The sequence below is a fragment of the Tribolium castaneum genome, chromosome 10 (assembly GCF_031307605.1).
Source record: "Tribolium castaneum strain GA2 chromosome 10, icTriCast1.1, whole genome shotgun sequence".
NCBI classification, from domain to species: Eukaryota; Metazoa; Arthropoda; class Insecta; order Coleoptera; family Tenebrionidae; genus Tribolium; species Tribolium castaneum.
In genome coordinates, this window is record NC_087403.1 from 482783 (window position 1) to 501899 (window position 19117).

The 19117-nt window shown below is 31.4% G+C and overlaps 1 protein-coding gene across 3 annotated transcripts in view; it reads right to left on the reverse strand.

Moving 5' to 3' along the window:
- Positions 1-18601, reverse strand: part of Asph (Aspartyl beta-hydroxylase) — a 64343-nt gene extending 45742 nt beyond the window's left edge. For 2 of the 3 annotated variants that reach the window (XM_064359474.1, XM_064359473.1), the window contains exon 1: positions 18390-18601. The gene's annotated coding sequence lies outside the window, so the exon portion shown is untranslated. The remainder of the gene's footprint in view (positions 1-18389) is intronic. The other variant, XM_064359475.1, reaches the window with a different exon arrangement.
- Between the last annotated feature and the right edge of the window lie 516 nt (positions 18602-19117).

Below are 19117 nucleotides of genomic sequence, written 5' to 3' on the forward strand. Positions count from 1 at the left end.
AATTCAATCGAACAAACCGCAATGCTCTACGACTTTTAGTTTTTTTTTTATGAATTTTTTTAGTGAAAAACTTTGATCGCCTCTGTAGCCGGAACCGTTGCCCGGAGCGGCTCCGGGTTTAATCGAAAAAATAGAGAAAATTAAGCGCTATCAGATGGTTTTTTGTTCGTTGCTCTAAGTCTTACAGTTTCCGAGAAAAACGCAAAAAAAGGTTTCCATTTTCACTTTTTTTCAATTTTCAATCGCTAATTACGGCGAAACTATTAGAGTTATCGAGAAACGGAAAAATGGAGGATAACCGGAATAAAAAACTCTACAAAATGGCATAGGACTCAAGGCGATATCTCGCAAAAAATTTTTCAATTTTCAAACGCCGATTACGGCCAAACTAAAAGAGCTAGGAGAAAATGCTTTTTTAGATCGGAAAGAGCACATCGAAATCTATAAAATAGAATTGGTTTTATTTGATTTTGAGACACTTTAAAATTGACCGATTTCTAAGGGGGGGGGTGTTAACTTTTTTTTAATTTTTTTTATTTTATCATTTACGGCTAAACTATTCTAAAAAGTGGAACTGTTTTGATCCATACCTATGCAAAATGATCCGGGGAATCGATTGGCATCGAGAAAATTGCCAAATTCCCAATAGTTTTTTAGTTATGAATTTTTTAAAATTTTACCAATTTTTGCATTTAGCAGCAGTTTGCTCGAAAACTATTAGTCAGAGAACAATAATCTTTTTTGAAAAAAATAGATAATTTAAAGAGCTTTCCAACGATAATACACTTCATGGGGTTATCTCTAATAGTTCCGGAGCTATTGCTCGAGAAATGTTCCGGGTACCCAAAACCAACAAAAACTGCGACGAAAATTGAAAAAATCAAACATCAAAAAATCGAACATATGGACTTTTTGTGGACTTTTAACAACTTTTGTGGGTTGTTAAGACATGTAGAAGTCCATAAAAATTTACTGGAGTGAGTTTAAAAAAAAATTTTTTTTTCACCTCTTTGAAGGTAAGTTTTATTACTCAGGAAATTTTAGCAAAAAATAACAAATTTTTAAATCTCATGAAAAGTTCGTATAATACAGAAAATGAGCCGCTGAATTCAATGGAACAAACCGCATTGCTCTACGACCTTTAGTTTTTGAGTTATGAATTTTTTTGTTGGATAAAATTTTCCACTATGACAAATGGCTACCCTAAATTTAGGCAAAAAATTTTAAATTTTTAATTCTTGTGAAAAATTGATATAATATGTAAAATGAGCCGTAGAATTCAATCGAACAAACCGCAATGCTCTACGACTTTTAGTTTTTTTTTTATGATTTTTTTTAGTGAAAAACTTTGATCGCCTCTGTAGCCGGAACCGTTGCCCGGAGCGGCTCCGGGTTTAATCGAAAAAATAGAGAAAATTAAGCGCTATCAGATGGTTTTTTGTTCGTTGCTCTAAGTCTTACAGTTTCCGAGAAAAACGCAAAAAAAGGTTTCCATTTTCACTTTTTTTCAATTTTCAATCGCTAATTACGGCGAAACTATTAGAGTTATCGAGAAACGGAAAAATGGAGGATAACCGGAATAAAAAACTCTACAAAATGGCATAGGACTCAAGGCGATATCTCGCAAAAAATTTTTCAATTTTCAAACGCCGATTACGGCCAAACTAAAAGAGCTAGGAGAAAACGCTTTTTTAGATCGGAAAGAGCACATCGAAATCTATAAAATAGAATTGGTTTTATTTGATTTTGAGACACTTTAAAATTGACCGATTTCTAAGGGGGGGGTGTTAACTTTTTTTTAATTTTTTTTATTTTATCATTTACGGCTAAACTATTCTAAAAAGTGGAACTGTTTTGATCCATACCTATGCAAAATGATCCGGGGAATCGATTGGCATCGAGAAAATTGCCAAATTCCCAATAGTTTTTTAGTTATGAATTTTTTAAAATTTTACCAATTTTTGCATTTAGCAGCAGTTTGCTCGAAAACTATTAGTCAGAGAACAATAATCTTTTTTGAAAAAAATAGATAATTTAAAGAGCTTTCCAACGATAATACACTTCATGGGGTTATCTCTAATAGTTCCGGAGCTATTGCTCGAGAAATGTTCCGGGTACCCAAAACCGACAAAAACTGCGACGAAAATTGAAAAAATCAAACATCAAAAAATCGAACATATGGACTTTTTGTGGACTTTTAACAACTTTTGTGGGTTGTTAAGACATGTAGAAGTCCATAAAAATTTACTGGAGTGAGTTTAAAAAAAAAATTTTTTTTCACCTCTTTGAAGGTAAGTTTTATTACTCAGGAAATTTTAGCAAAAAATAACAAATTTTTAAATCTCATGAAAAGTTCGTATAATACAGAAAATGAGCCGCTGAATTCAATGGAACAAACCGCATTGCTCTACGACCTTTAGTTTTTGAGTTATGAATTTTTTTGTTGGATAAAATTTTCCACTATGACAAATGGCTACCCTAAATTTAGGCAAAAAATTTTAAATTTTCAATTCTTGTGAAAAATTGATATAATATGTAAAATGTGCCGTAGAATTCAATCGAACAAACCGCAATGCTCTACGACTTTTAGTTTTTTTTTTATGAATTTTTTTAGTGAAAAACTTTGATCGCCTCTGTAGCCGGAACCGTTGCCCGGAGCGGCTCCGGGTTTAATCGAAAAAATAGAGAAAATTAAGCGCTATCAGATGGTTTTTTGTTCGTTGCTCTAAGTCTTACAGTTTCCGAGAAAAACGCAAAAAAAGGTTTCCATTTTCACTTTTTTTCAATTTTCAATCGCTAATTACGGCGAAACTATTAGAGTTATCGAGAAACGGAAAAATGGAGGATAACCGGAATAAAAAACTCTACAAAATGGCATAGGACTCAAGGCGATATCTCGCAAAAAATTTTTCAATTTTCAAACGCCGATTACGGCCAAACTAAAAGAGCTAGGAGAAAATGCTTTTTTAGATCGGAAAGAGCACATCGAAATCTATAAAATAGAATTGGTTTTATTTGATTTTGAGACACTTTAAAATTGACCGATTTCTAAGGGGGGGGGTGTTAACTTTTTTTTAATTTTTTTTATTTTATCATTTACGGCTAAACTATTCTAAAAAGTGGAACTGTTTTGATCCATACCTATGCAAAATGATCCGGGGAATCGATTGGCATCGAGAAAATTGCCAAATTCCCAATAGTTTTTTAGTTATGAATTTTTTAAAATTTTACCAATTTTTGCATTTAGCAGCAGTTTGCTCGAAAACTATTAGTCAGAGAACAATAATCTTTTTTGAAAAAAATAGATAATTTAAAGAGCTTTCCAACGATAATACACTTCATGGGGTTATCTCTAATAGTTCCGGAGCTATTGCTCGAGAAATGTTCCGGGTACCCAAAACCAACAAAAACTGCGACGAAAATTGAAAAAATCAAACATCAAAAAATCGAACATATGGACTTTTTGTGGACTTTTAACAACTTTTGTGGGTTGTTAAGACATGTAGAAGTCCATAAAAATTTACTGGAGTGAGTTTAAAAAAAAATTTTTTTTTCACCTCTTTGAAGGTAAGTTTTATTACTCAGGAAATTTTAGCAAAAAATAACAAATTTTTAAATCTCATGAAAAGTTCGTATAATACAGAAAATGAGCCGCTGAATTCAATGGAACAAACCGCATTGCTCTACGACCTTTAGTTTTTGAGTTATGAATTTTTTTGTTGGATAAAATTTTCCACTATGACAAATGGCTACCCTAAATTTAGGCAAAAAATTTTAAATTTTTAATTCTTGTGAAAAATTGATATAATATGTAAAATGAGCCGTAGAATTCAATCGAACAAACCGCAATGCTCTACGACTTTTAGTTTTTTTTTTATGAATTTTTTTAGTGAAAAACTTTGATCGCCTCTGTAGCCGGAACCGTTGCCCGGAGCGGCTCCGGGTTTAATCGAAAAAATAGAGAAAATTAAGCGCTATCAGATGGTTTTTTGTTCGTTGCTCTAAGTCTTACAGTTTCCGAGAAAAACGCAAAAAAAGGTTTCCATTTTCACTTTTTTTCAATTTTCAATCGCTAATTACGGCGAAACTATTAGAGTTATCGAGAAACGGAAAAATGGAGGATAACCGGAATAAAAAACTCTACAAAATGGCATAGGACTCAAGGCGATATCTCGCAAAAAATTTTTCAATTTTCAAACGCCGATTACGGCCAAACTAAAAGAGCTAGGAGAAAACGCTTTTTTAGATCGGAAAGAGCACATCGAAATCTATAAAATAGAATTGGTTTTATTTGATTTTGAGACACTTTAAAATTGACCGATTTCTAAGGGGGGGGTGTTAACTTTTTTTTAATTTTTTTTATTTTATCATTTACGGCTAAACTATTCTAAAAAGTAGAACTGTTTTGATCCATACCTATGCAAAATGATCCGGGGAATCGATTGGCATCGAGAAAATTGCCAAATTCCCAATAGTTTTTTAGTTATGAATTTTTTAAAATTTTACCAATTTTTGCATTTAGCAGCAGTTTGCTCGAAAACTATTAGTCAGAGAACAATAATCTTTTTTGAAAAAAATAGATAATTTAAAGAGCTTTCCAACGATAATACACTTCATGGGGTTATCTCTAATAGTTCCGGAGCTATTGCTCGAGAAATGTTCCGGGTACCCAAAACCGACAAAAACTGCGACGAAAATTGAAAAAATCAAACATCAAAAAATCGAACATATGGACTTTTTGTGGACTTTTAACAACTTTTGTGGGTTGTTAAGACATGTAGAAGTCCATAAAAATTTACTGGAGTGAGTTTAAAAAAAAATTTTTTTTTCACCTCTTTGAAGGTAAGTTTTATTACTCAGGAAATTTTAGCAAAAAATAACAAATTTTTAAATCTCATGAAAAGTTCGTATAATACAGAAAATGAGCCGCTGAATTCAATAGAATAAACCGCATTGCTCTACGACCTTTAGTTTTTGAGTTATGAATTTTTTTGTTGGATAAAATTTTCCACTATGACAAATGGCTACCCTAAATTTAGGCAAAAAATTTTAAATTTTTAATTCTTGTGAAAAATTGATATAATATGTAAAATGAGCCGTAGAATTCAATCGAACAAACCGCAATGCTCTACGACTTTTAGTTTTTTTTTTTATGAATTTTTTTAGTGAAAAACTTTGATCGCCTCTGTAGCCGGAACCGTTGCCCGGAGCGGCTCCGGGTTTAATCGAAAAAATAGAGAAAATTAAGCGCTATCAGATGGTTTTTTGTTCGTTGCTCTAAGTCTTACAGTTTCCGAGAAAAAACGCAAAAAAAGGTTTCCATTTTCACTTTTTTTCAATTTTCAATCGCTAATTACGGCGAAACTATTAGAGTTATCGAGAAACGGAAAAATGGAGGATAACCGGAATAAAAAACTCTACAAAATGGCATAGGACTCAAAGCGATATCTCGCAAAAAATTTTTCAATTTTCAAACGCCGATTACGGCCAAACTAAAAGAGATAGGAGAAAACGCTTTTTTAGATCGGAAAGAGCACATCGAAATCTATAAAATAGAATTGGTTTTATTTGATTTTGAGACACTTTAAAATTGACCGATTTCTAAGGGGGGGGTGTTAACTTTTTTTTAATTTTTTTTATTTTATCATTTACGGCTAAACTATTCTAAAAAGTGGAACTGTTTTGATCCATACCTATGCAAAATGATCCGGGGAATCGATTGGCATCGAGAAAATTGCCAAATTCCCAATAGTTTTTTAGTTATGAATTTTTTAAAATTTTACCAATTTTTGCATTTAGCAGCAGTTTGCTCGAAAACTATTAGTCAGAGAACAATAATCTTTTTTGAAAAAAATAGATAATTTAAAGAGCTTTCCAACGATAATACACTTCATGGGGTTATCTCTAATAGTTCCGGAGCTATTGCTCGAGAAATGTTCCGGGTACCCAAAACCGACAAAAACTGCGACGAAAATTGAAAAAATCAAACATCAAAAAATCGAACATATGGACTTTTTGTGGACTTTTAACAACTTTTGTGGGTTGTTAAGACATGTAGAAGTCCATAAAAATTTACTGGAGTGAGTTTAAAAAAAAAATTTTTTTTCACCTCTTTGAAGGTAAGTTTTATTACTCAGGAAATTTTAGCAAAAAATAACAAATTTTTAAATCTCATGAAAAGTTCGTATAATACAGAAAATGAGCCGCTGAATTCAATGGAACAAACCGCATTGCTCTACGACCTTTAGTTTTTGAGTTATGATTTTTTTTGTTGGATAAAATTTTCCACTATGACAAATGGCTACCCTAAATTTAGGCAAAAAATTTTAAATTTTTAATTCTTGTGAAAAATTGATATAATATGTAAAATGAGCCGTAGAATTCAATCGAACAAACCGCAATGCTCTACGACTTTTAGTTTTTTTTTTATGAATTTTTTTAGTGAAAAACTTTGATCGCCTCTGTAGCCGGAACCGTTGCCCGGAGCGGCTCCGGGTTTAATCGAAAAAATAGAGAAAATTAAGCGCTATCAGATGGTTTTTTGTTCGTTGCTCTAAGTCTTACAGTTTCCGAGAAAAACGCAAAAAAAGGTTTCCATTTTCACTTTTTTTCAATTTTCAATCGCTAATTACGGCGAAACTATTAGAGTTATCGAGAAACGGAAAAATGGAGGATAACCGGAATAAAAAACTCTACAAAATGGCATAGGACTCAAGGCGATATCTCGCAAAAAATTTTTCAATTTTCAAACGCCGATTACGGCCAAACTAAAAGAGCTAGGAGAAAATGCTTTTTTAGATCGGAAAGAGCACATCGAAATCTATAAAATAGAATTGGTTTTATTTGATTTTGAGACACTTTAAAATTGACCGATTTCTAAGGGGGGGGGTGTTAACTTTTTTTTAATTTTTTTTATTTTATCATTTACGGCTAAACTATTCTAAAAAGTGGAACTGTTTTGATCCATACCTATGCAAAATGATCCGGGGAATCGATTGGCATCGAGAAAATTGCCAAATTCCCAATAGTTTTTTAGTTATGAATTTTTTAAAATTTTACCAATTTTTGCATTTAGCAGCAGTTTGCTCGAAAACTATTAGTCAGAGAACAATAATCTTTTTTGAAAAAAATAGATAATTTAAAGAGCTTTCCAACGATAATACACTTCATGGGGTTATCTCTAATAGTTCCGGAGCTATTGCTCGAGAAATGTTCCGGGTACCCAAAACCAACAAAAACTGCGACGAAAATTGAAAAAATCAAACATCAAAAAATCGAACATATGGACTTTTTGTGGACTTTTAACAACTTTTGTGGGTTGTTAAGACATGTAGAAGTCCATAAAAATTTACTGGAGTGAGTTTAAAAAAAAATTTTTTTTTCACCTCTTTGAAGGTAAGTTTTATTACTCAGGAAATTTTAGCAAAAAATAACAAATTTTTAAATCTCATGAAAAGTTCGTATAATACAGAAAATGAGCCGCTGAATTCAATGGAACAAACCGCATTGCTCTACGACCTTTAGTTTTTGAGTTATGAATTTTTTTGTTGGATAAAATTTTCCACTATGACAAATGGCTACCCTAAATTTAGGCAAAAAATTTTAAATTTTTAATTCTTGTGAAAAATTGATATAATATGTAAAATGAGCCGTAGAATTCAATCGAACAAACCGCAATGCTCTACGACTTTTAGTTTTTTTTTTATGAATTTTTTTAGTGAAAAACTTTGATCGCCTCTGTAGCCGGAACCGTTGCCCGGAGCGGCTCCGGGTTTAATCGAAAAAATAGAGAAAATTAAGCGCTATCAGATGGTTTTTTGTTCGTTGCTCTAAGTCTTACAGTTTCCGAGAAAAACGCAAAAAAAGGTTTCCATTTTCACTTTTTTTCAATTTTCAATCGCTAATTACGGCGAAACTATTAGAGTTATCGAGAAACGGAAAAATGGAGGATAACCGGAATAAAAAACTCTACAAAATGGCATAGGACTCAAGGCGATATCTCGCAAAAAATTTTTCAATTTTCAAACGCCGATTACGGCCAAACTAAAAGAGCTAGGAGAAAACGCTTTTTTAGATCGGAAAGAGCACATCGAAATCTATTAAATAGAATTGGTTTTATTTGATTTTGAGACACTTTAAAATTGACCGATTTCTAAGGGGGGGGTGTTAACTTTTTTTTAATTTTTTTTATTTTATCATTTACGGCTAAACTATTCTAAAAAGTGGAACTGTTTTGATCCATACCTATGCAAAATGATCCGGGGAATCGATTGGCATCGAGAAAATTGCCAAATTCCCAATAGTTTTTTAGTTATAAATTTTTTAAAATTTTACCAATTTTTGCATTTAGCAGCAGTTTGCTCGAAAACTATTAGTCAGAGAACAATAATCTTTTTTGAAAAAAATAGATAATTTAAAGAGCTTTCCAACGATAATACACTTCATGGGGTTATCTCTAATAGTTCCGGAGCTATTGCTCGAGAAATGTTCCGGGTACCCAAAACCGACAAAAACTGCGACGAAAATTGAAAAAATCAAACATCAAAAAATCGAACATATGGACTTTTTGTGGACTTTTAACAACTTTTGTGGGTTGTTAAGACATGTAGAAGTCCATAAAAATTTACTGGAGTGAGTTTAAAAAAAATTTTTTTTTTCACCTCTTTGAAGGTAAGTTTTATTACTCAGGAAATTTTAGCAAAAAATAACAAATTTTTAAATCTCATGAAAAGTTCGTATAATACAGAAAATGAGCCGCTGAATTCAATGGAACAAACCGCATTGCTCTACGACCTTTAGTTTTTGAGTTATGAATTTTTTTGTTGGATAAAATTTTCCACTATGACAAATGGCTACCCTAAATTTAGGCAAAAAATTTTAAATTTTTAATTCTTGTGAAAAATTGATATAATATGTAAAATGAGCCGTAGAATTCAATCGAACAAACCGCAATGCTCTACGACTTTTAGTTTTATTTTTATGAATTTTTTTAGTGAAAAAGTTTGATTGCCTCTGTAGCCGGAACCGTTGCCCGGAGCGGCTCCGGGTTTAATCGAAAAAATAGAGAAAATTAAGCGCTATCAGATAGTTTTTTGTTCGTTGCTCTAAGTCTTACAGTTTCCGAGAAAAACGCAAAAAAAGGTTTCCATTTTCACTTTTTTTCAATTTTCAATCGCTAATTACGGCGAAACTATTAGAGTTATCGAGAAACGGAAAAATGGAGGATAACCGGAATAAAAAACTCTACAAAATGGCATAGGACTCAAGGCGATATCTCGCAAAAAATTTTTCAATTTTCAAACGCCGATTACGGCCAAACTAAAAGAGCTAGGAGAAAACGCTTTTTTAGATCGGAAAGAGCACATCGAAATCTATAAAATAGAATTGGTTTTATTTGATTTTGAGACACTTTAAAATTGACCGATTTCTAAGGGGGGGGTGTTAACTTTTTTTTAATTTTTTTTATTTTATCATTTACGGCTAAACTATTCTAAAAAGTGGAACTGTTTTGATCCATACCTATGCAAAATGATCCGGGGAATCGATTGGCATCGAGAAAATTGCCAAATTCCCAATAGTTTTTTAGTTATGAATTTTTTAAAATTTTACCAATTTTTGCATTTAGCAGCAGTTTGCTCGAAAACTATTAGTCAGAGAACAATAATCTTTTTTGAAAAAAATAGATAATTTAAAGAGCTTTCCAACGATAATACACTTCATGGGGTTATCTCTAATAGTTCCGGAGCTATTGCTCGAGAAATGTTCCGGGTACCCAAAACCGACAAAAACTGCGACGAAAATTGAAAAAATCAAACATCAAAAAATCGAACATATGGACTTTTTGTGGACTTTTAACAACTTTTGTGGGTTGTTAAGACATGTAGAAGTCCATAAAAATTTACTGGAGTGAGTTTAAAAAAAAATTTTTTTTTCACCTCTTTGAAGGTAAGTTTTATTACTCAGGAAATTTTAGCAAAAAATAACAAATTTTTAAATCTCATGAAAAGTTCGTATAATACAGAAAATGAGCCGCTGAATTCAATGGAACAAACCGCATTGCTCTACGACCTTTAGTTTTTGAGTTATGAATTTTTTTGTTGGATAAAATTTTCCACTATGACAAATGGCTACCCTAAATTTAGGCAAAAAATTTTAAATTTTCAATTCTTGTGAAAAATTGATATAATATGTAAAATGTGCCGTAGAATTCAATCGAACAAACCGCAATGCTCTACGACTTTTAGTTTTTTTTTTATGAATTTTTTTAGTGAAAAACTTTGATCGCCTCTGTAGCCGGAACCGTTGCCCGGAGCGGCTCCGGGTTTAATCGAAAAAATAGAGAAAATTAAGCGCTATCAGATGGTTTTTTGTTCGTTGCTCTAAGTCTTACAGTTTCCGAGAAAAACGCAAAAAAAGGTTTCCATTTTCACTTTTTTTCAATTTTCAATCGCTAATTACGGCGAAACTATTAGAGTTATCGAAAAACGGAAAAATGGAGGATAACCGGAATAAAAAACTCTACAAAATGGCATAGGACTCAAGGCGATATCTCGCAAAAAATTTTTCAATTTTCAAACGCCGATTACGGCCAAACTAAAAGAGCTAGGAGAAAACGCTTGTTTAGATCGGAAAGAGCACATCGAAATCTATAAAATAGAATTGGTTTTATTTGATTTTGAGACACTTTAAAATTGACCGATTTCTAAGGGGGGGGTGTTAACTTTTTTTTAATTTTTTTTATTTTATCATTTACGGCTAAACTATTCTAAAAAGTGGAACTGTTTTGATCCATACCTATGCAAAATGATCCGGGGAATCGATTGGCATCGAGAAAATTGCCAAATTCCCAATAGTTTTTTAGTTATGAATTTTTTAAAATTTTACCAATTTTTGCATTTAGCAGCAGTTTGCTCGAAAACTATTAGTCAGAGAACAATAATCTTTTTTGAAAAAAATAGATAATTTAAAGAGCTTTCCAACGATAATACACTTCATGGAGTTATCTCTAATAGTTCCGGAGCTATTGCTCGAGAAATGTTCCGGGTACCCAAAACCGACAAAAACTGCGACGAAAATTGAAAAAATCAAACATCAAAAAATCGAACATATGGACTTTTTGTGGACTTTTAACAACTTTTGTGGGTTGTTAAGACATGTAGAAGTCCATAAAAATTTACTGGAGTGAGTTTAAAAAATTTTTTTTTTTCACCTCTTTGAAGGTAAGTTTTATTACTCAGGAAATTTTAGCAAAAAATAACAAATTTTTAAATCTCATGAAAAGTTCGTATAATACAGAAAATGAGCCGCTGAATTCAATGGAACAAACCGCATTGCTCTACGACCTTTAGTTTTTGAGTTATGAATTTTTTTGTTGGATAAAATTTTCCACTATGACAAATGGCTACCCTAAATTTAGGCAAAAAATTTTAAATTTTTAATTCTTGTGAAAAATTGATATAATATGTAAAATGAGCCGTAGAATTCAATCGAACAAACCGCAATGCTCTACGACTTTTAGTTTTATTTTTATGAATTTTTTTAGTGAAAAAGTTTGATTGCCTCTGTAGCCGGAACCGTTGCCCGGAGCGGCTCCGGGTTTAATCGAAAAAATAGAGAAAATTAAGCGCTATCAGATAGTTTTTTGTTCGTTGCTCTAAGTCTTACAGTTTCCGAGAAAAACGCAAAAAAAGGTTTCCATTTTCACTTTTTTTCAATTTTCAATCGCTAATTACGGCGAAACTATTAGAGTTATCGAGAAACGGAAAAATGGAGGATAACCGGAATAAAAAACTCTACAAAATGGCATAGGACTCAAGGCGATATCTCGCAAAAAATTTTTCAATTTTCAAACGCCGATTACGGCCAAACTAAAAGAGCTAGGAGAAAACGCTTTTTTAGATCGGAAAGAGCACATCGAAATCTATAAAATAGAATTGGTTTTATTTGATTTTGAGACACTTTAAAATTGACCGATTTCTAAGGGGGGGGTGTTAACTTTTTTTTAATTTTTTTTATTTTATCATTTACGGCTAAACTATTCTAAAAAGTGGAACTGTTTTGATCCATACCTATGCAAAATGATCCGGGGAATCGATTGGCATCGAGAAAATTGCCAAATTCCCAATAGTTTTTTAGTTATGAATTTTTTAAAATTTTACCAATTTTTGCATTTAGCAGCAGTTTGCTCGAAAACTATTAGTCAGAGAACAATAATCTTTTTTGAAAAAAATAGATAATTTAAAGAGCTTTCCAACGATAATACACTTCATGGGGTTATCTCTAATAGTTCCGGAGCTATTGCTCGAGAAATGTTCCGGGTACCCAAAACCGACAAAAACTGCGACGAAAATTGAAAAAATCAAACATCAAAAAATCGAACATATGGACTTTTTGTGGACTTTTAACAACTTTTGTGGGTTGTTAAGACATGTAGAAGTCCATAAAAATTTACTGGAGTGAGTTTAAAAAAAAATTTTTTTTTCACCTCTTTGAAGGTAAGTTTTATTACTCAGGAAATTTTAGCAAAAAATAACAAATTTTTAAATCTCATGAAAAGTTCGTATAATACAGAAAATGAGCCGCTGAATTCAATGGAACAAACCGCATTGCTCTACGACCTTTAGTTTTTGAGTTATGAATTTTTTTGTTGGATAAAATTTTCCACTATGACAAATGGCTACCCTAAATTTAGGCAAAAAATTTTAAATTTTCAATTCTTGTGAAAAATTGATATAATATGTAAAATGTGCCGTAGAATTCAATCGAACAAACCGCAATGCTCTACGACTTTTAGTTTTTTTTTTATGAATTTTTTTAGTGAAAAACTTTGATCGCCTCTGTAGCCGGAACCGTTGCCCGGAGCGGCTCCGGGTTTAATCGAAAAAATAGAGAAAATTAAGCGCTATCAGATGGTTTTTTGTTCGTTGCTCTAAGTCTTACAGTTTCCGAGAAAAACGCAAAAAAAGGTTTCCATTTTCACTTTTTTTCAATTTTCAATCGCTAATTACGGCGAAACTATTAGAGTTATCGAAAAACGGAAAAATGGAGGATAACCGGAATAAAAAACTCTACAAAATGGCATAGGACTCAAGGCGATATCTCGCAAAAAATTTTTCAATTTTCAAACGCCGATTACGGCCAAACTAAAAGAGCTAGGAGAAAACGCTTGTTTAGATCGGAAAGAGCACATCGAAATCTATAAAATAGAATTGGTTTTATTTGATTTTGAGACACTTTAAAATTGACCGATTTCTAAGGGGGGGGTGTTAACTTTTTTTTAATTTTTTTTATTTTATCATTTACGGCTAAACTATTCTAAAAAGTGGAACTGTTTTGATCCATACCTATGCAAAATGATCCGGGGAATCGATTGGCATCGAGAAAATTGCCAAATTCCCAATAGTTTTTTAGTTATGAATTTTTTAAAATTTTACCAATTTTTGCATTTAGCAGCAGTTTGCTCGAAAACTATTAGTCAGAGAACAATAATCTTTTTTGAAAAAAATAGATAATTTAAAGAGCTTTCCAACGATAATACACTTCATGGAGTTATCTCTAATAGTTCCGGAGCTATTGCTCGAGAAATGTTCCGGGTACCCAAAACCGACAAAAACTGCGACGAAAATTGAAAAAATCAAACATCAAAAAATCGAACATATGGACTTTTTGTGGACTTTTAACAACTTTTGTGGGTTGTTAAGACATGTAGAAGTCCATAAAAATTTACTGGAGTGAGTTTAAAAAATTTTTTTTTTTCACCTCTTTGAAGGTAAGTTTTATTACTCAGGAAATTTTAGCAAAAAATAACAAATTTTTAAATCTCATGAAAAGTTCGTATAATACAGAAAATGAGCCGCTGAATTCAATGGAACAAACCGCATTGCTCTACGACCTTTAGTTTTTGAGTTATGAATTTTTTTGTTGGATAAAATTTTCCACTATGACAAATGGCTACCCTAAATTTAGGCAAAAAATTTTAAATTTTTAATTCTTGTGAAAAATTGATATAATATGTAAAATGAGCCGTAGAATTCAATCGAACAAACCGCAATGCTCTACGACTTTTAGTTTTTTTTTTATGAATTTTTTTAGTGAAAAACTTTGATCGCCTCTGTAGCCGGAACCGTTGCCCGGAGCGGCTCCGGGTTTAATCGAAAAAATAGAGAAAATTAAGCGCTATCAGATGGTTTTTTGTTCGTTGCTCTAAGTCTTACAGTTTCCGAGAAAAACGCAAAAAAAGGTTTCCATTTTCACTTTTTTTCAATTTTCAATCGCTAATTACGGCGAAACTATTAGAGTTATCGAGAAACGGAAAAATGGAGGATAACCGGAATAAAAAACTCTACAAAATGGCATAGGACTCAAGGCGATATCTCGCAAAAAATTTTTCAATTTTCAAACGCCGATTACGGCCAAACTAAAAGAGCTAGGAGAAAACGCTTTTTTAGATCGGAAAGAGCACATCGAAATCTATAAAATAGAATTGGTTTTATTTGATTTTGAGACACTTTAAAATTGACCGATTTCTAAGGGGGGGGGTGTTAACTTTTTTTTAATTTTTTTTATTTTATCATTTACGGCTAAACTATTCTAAAAAGTGGAACTGTTTTGATCCATACCTATGCAAAATGATCCGGGGAATCGATTGGCATCGAGAAAATTGCCAAATTCCCAATAGTTTTTTAGTTATGAATTTTTTAAAATTTTACCAATTTTTGCATTTAGCAGCAGTTTGCTCGAAAACTATTAGTCAGAGAACAATAATCTTTTTTGAAAAAAATAGATAATTTAAAGAGCTTTCCAACGATAATACACTTCATGGAGTTATCTCTAATAGTTCCGGAGCTATTGCTCGAGAAATGTTCCGGGTACCCAAAACCGACAAAAACTGCGACGAAAATTGAAAAAATCAAACATCAAAAAATCGAACATATGGACTTTTTGTGGACTTTTAACTTTAAAAAATTTTTTTTTCACCTCTTTGAAGGTACATAGTGAATTATTACTAAAAAAAACAAATCTAATCACAAAAGCCAATGTAATGTCATTTAAATTTTTGGGTGAAACGAAAAAGTGACGTAATGTGGACATTTTTTTAGAATGTTTTAACAAAAATCCTCCCATCAGACCAAAAGATTGAATTCCTCGTTCAAAAGCAAGATACAGCTAATAAAAAAAAAAAATGTCATTTTCGACTTTCAACAAATGTATGTCAAATTTATGAGTTTTTGACCGAAAAATGTACTAAAACGCTCGAAAATTATATATAATATAATATAATATAATATAATATAATATAAAATTATATAATGAATTAGATTGGGAGTCAATCAGAGCGATTAATTTTTGGTTCGAATTGGTTACAAATGGGAAGGATTTAGTGTTAGGCCCAGTTGGTCTAAAGGCAGGGTCCCCTAGGGAGCAGTTGACCACTGGGCACGCGATCATCCTCTTGAAAGTCGATTATTCACTCCAGGCCTTGGTGTTTGCTTAATGTAAATGAAGTTCGCATTTAAAGCGTGGTTAATATTTTCGAAAGTGCCCCGCAATTAAAATATATTGTTCCGTTTAAATCCAGAGAATAATAAATACAAATGTCAAGAGCATGTCATCGAATAATGCAAAATGCCAAAAAAACGACCCCTCGGTTCGAGTCGAGCGTTTTAATTGTGTCAAATGTAAAGTAAGAAGGGTTCGTCCAGTGTTCAATCGTCGCAATTAAATTCAAATTCGAATCGGCACCTTTTCTTTGGGGTTTCACACTAAGTTATGAATTCATAAAGTTCACTAATCGCCGCATTGACGCCATTAGGCGAAAACAATAATGAAAATAAATATGCGAACGTCATTTCTGAATGGAAAAATCTGATTTAGAATCGACAACAATTCGTGATTGTTAAGTTTACGATCCGTGAAGAGGCCAGATGTCGGGCGATTTTGTTGATTTGGGGGTGGGTTGCGTAAAATGACCACTGTCCACTTAACTGCCCCGACACGCTCCGTGACTATCTGGACGCTTATTAAAACAACATCGGATTTTTTCCCGCCTTGTAACAAACAATGCTCGAAATTACAAAACGGGCTGATTGAATTAGAAATTTCGGCATTTTCGAATTACAGATTGAAAACCGATCAATCACATCTATAAGTGCTGGGGTTGGGACTCGATAATCGAATAGAAAATTAACGACTCCTTCAATAAAACGTCGCTCATTTGATAAATTGGCTAGGAATGATTGGTTATTTTTAAACTGCAACTGATAAGTGGCTCTCACTCTGGATGATCGTTGATCGAAAATCATAAAAGTACCGCTGCGATGTTTTCGTTAAATCTAACTTAGTTCATTTGCAGGCTGGGCTAGTAATTAATAAACAAATAAAAACTAGGTTATATCAACAAATGCAATGCTATTTTTCAATGACTATTGAAGTAACTGTGAAAACAATAAAATAATTAAACAACTTAATTAGAGTTTCGATCGTTCAAAAATTGTCCTGTTTTACATTTCAATTTTTAAAGTGAGTTAAGCATTTGTCCACAATTAAATAAAAAAATTAATAAATAAATGTACATTCTCTGTTCAACAAAAAAACTATAAACTGCACAGACACAGAGTGTTGTTATTATTCTTGTGTAATAAAATAAATTCGATATAAATTTATAAAAAATGGATTTTTATGAGGTTAAAAACTTTATTTAGAAGTCAAACAAAGTCGAAAAAACAGAAATTAGGTGTTAAAATATGGTAATCTAGTATACATTTTTTTTTTCATTTCTACAGCAAAAATACCAAAAACACAATTTTTATTGCAAACAAAACTAAATATGTTTTGGAAAAAACTTAAAATTTTCTGTTGCACAAAGAAAAGCAATAAAGAATAATCGTTGAACCTAAATTGTTTTGAATTTACTGGTGTAAAATTCGTTAGTTTTTTTTGTAAGAATTCATCTCACTGTAAGTCTTAGTTTGTCACTAACTAATTTTATTATGCTATTTACTAAACTTTAAAAGAGAGAAAGTAAGTCGTTTGTTAAAATGGCCACATTAAAATAATGTTGTGCTTTTGTAAGTCCTTGTGAATCTTCAGAATTAAAAGGCAACGTTAAAAAATAATTTAATATACAACTATTATTTCCCCCTAGAAAGTAAAGTTACATTCAAAAACTGACATTCAAAGTAAGTAGCATTAACGCTGAGAAACTAAAAACCTGAAATACAAATAAACTAAAAAAATGAGAAGAATTATAAAACTGATATACAATCAGTACAATACATATACAATCCATACAAATGGAAAAGAAAAACAATAATAATTAATGTGTTCCGTCTTCATTGTTACAAATTTAAACAGGTGATAGAACATTCAATTTTAAGAAAAAATCTAAAGTTAAAAATTGAGCTAAAAAAACAGGTCAACACAAATATGGAATCAAGATAATTTGCTTTCTGAAAAACATAATTATTGCGTTTGTCATTTTTTAAGTAGCACTTTTTCAAAAGGCCATATTTTTAAAAGATCGTCGTTTTGGGTCTACATTTTACATTTACATTTTTAAAATTGTGTTAGGCATTGATTGGCTCATTGGCCTCAAATTAAAAAAAAAAACGAAAATATAAAAGAATATATATAAAGGAATTCAATCTGACATTTCAAATGTCAATTCAAATTAAAAAAACGATGTACAGAGTGTTCCAAAATACCGTCCTTTTTTTGTTTTATTTTTTTCCACAGAATATTTTGCACAAATCAGTACAAGGGTTCCCCCTCGTGTGTTGCAGTTGAACCGTTATTCCATCCTTGGTTGAATTACAGGTTTCTGTAGCGGCGCAACTCAATTAAATATAAACTAAATTAATATTTAAATTTTAAGAGCCCCAACATAGGAATAGTTAAATTAGAAAATTAGTTAAGTTATTAAATTAAATAAATTTTTAACGTAAATTTATGTTTATATATATATATATATATATATATATATATATATATATATATATATATATATATATATATATATATATATATATATATATATATAATATATATATATATATATATTATTTCTGTAATATATATTATGTAAGCCGATGGTTACTCAACTTTTTTCGAATTAATTTTTCAAAAAAAAAACACTCCATTTTTTTGACTAGTGTATGGTTATATATATATTTAGAAAATATATTTCTAATATTATCATCGTGGCGACAAATATTATCACTTATCAGTTACCCACCTCCACAAACTTTCATAATCATAACCATTCACTAGTCAAAAAAATGGAGTGTTTTTTTTTTGAAAAATTAATTCGAAAAAAGTTGAGTAACCATCGTTACCTTGCTTACATAATGTGAGGTTATGTTATATAATTTTTGCAGATCATCACCACTTACCTGGAGTTAATTATCCTAAGATGTATCATTGGCTTTCCCACTTTTATTGCAAATCATTATTTTTTTACCTAAATAGGGAAAAACTCAAATTATACAGTTTAAAGCAAACGCTTCAGCACTTCTCAAACATGATTTTACAAAACTAGTAGGCAAATAAAAATACAGTTGAGACAAAAGTTTTTTGCGGTCAAACACAAATTAAATTTGTTATAACAACAAAATATAAATAAACATTAGAAAAAATCAGATGTAGGATTCTACACTGACAGCGCGGTTCGGGGCGGGACGTGCTGCCCTCTACAGATTGATTTATTTGAGCGGCTTTTTTTTAAATATTTCAGATTCCTAATACTACTTGCTTTTTTATACTACCGAACGATTTTAGTTGATGAGAAGGTAAAAAAGCTGAAAACTTTATTGAAAAAAAATATTCCAAAATTTTTTTCTCCCTATAAATAAAGACCGTATCTTAGGAAACTTCTATAACACGTAATTTTTAAGGCTTCTCTTGAAACTGAAAGTAACTCTGATTCGTGAAAAATGTCAATATTTGACACAATTTTATTTTTCTTGATTTCCTAAATTGACTTATTTTCTATAAAGTTGTGTTTAAACTTTCTAATTTAAATAGGATTTCATTTTGGTAGAAAAACATCTGATATTTCAATTTAATAGTTTTGCAATCTCAAACTTTCTTATTATTTCAGTCACACAAATTTTATTTTTTT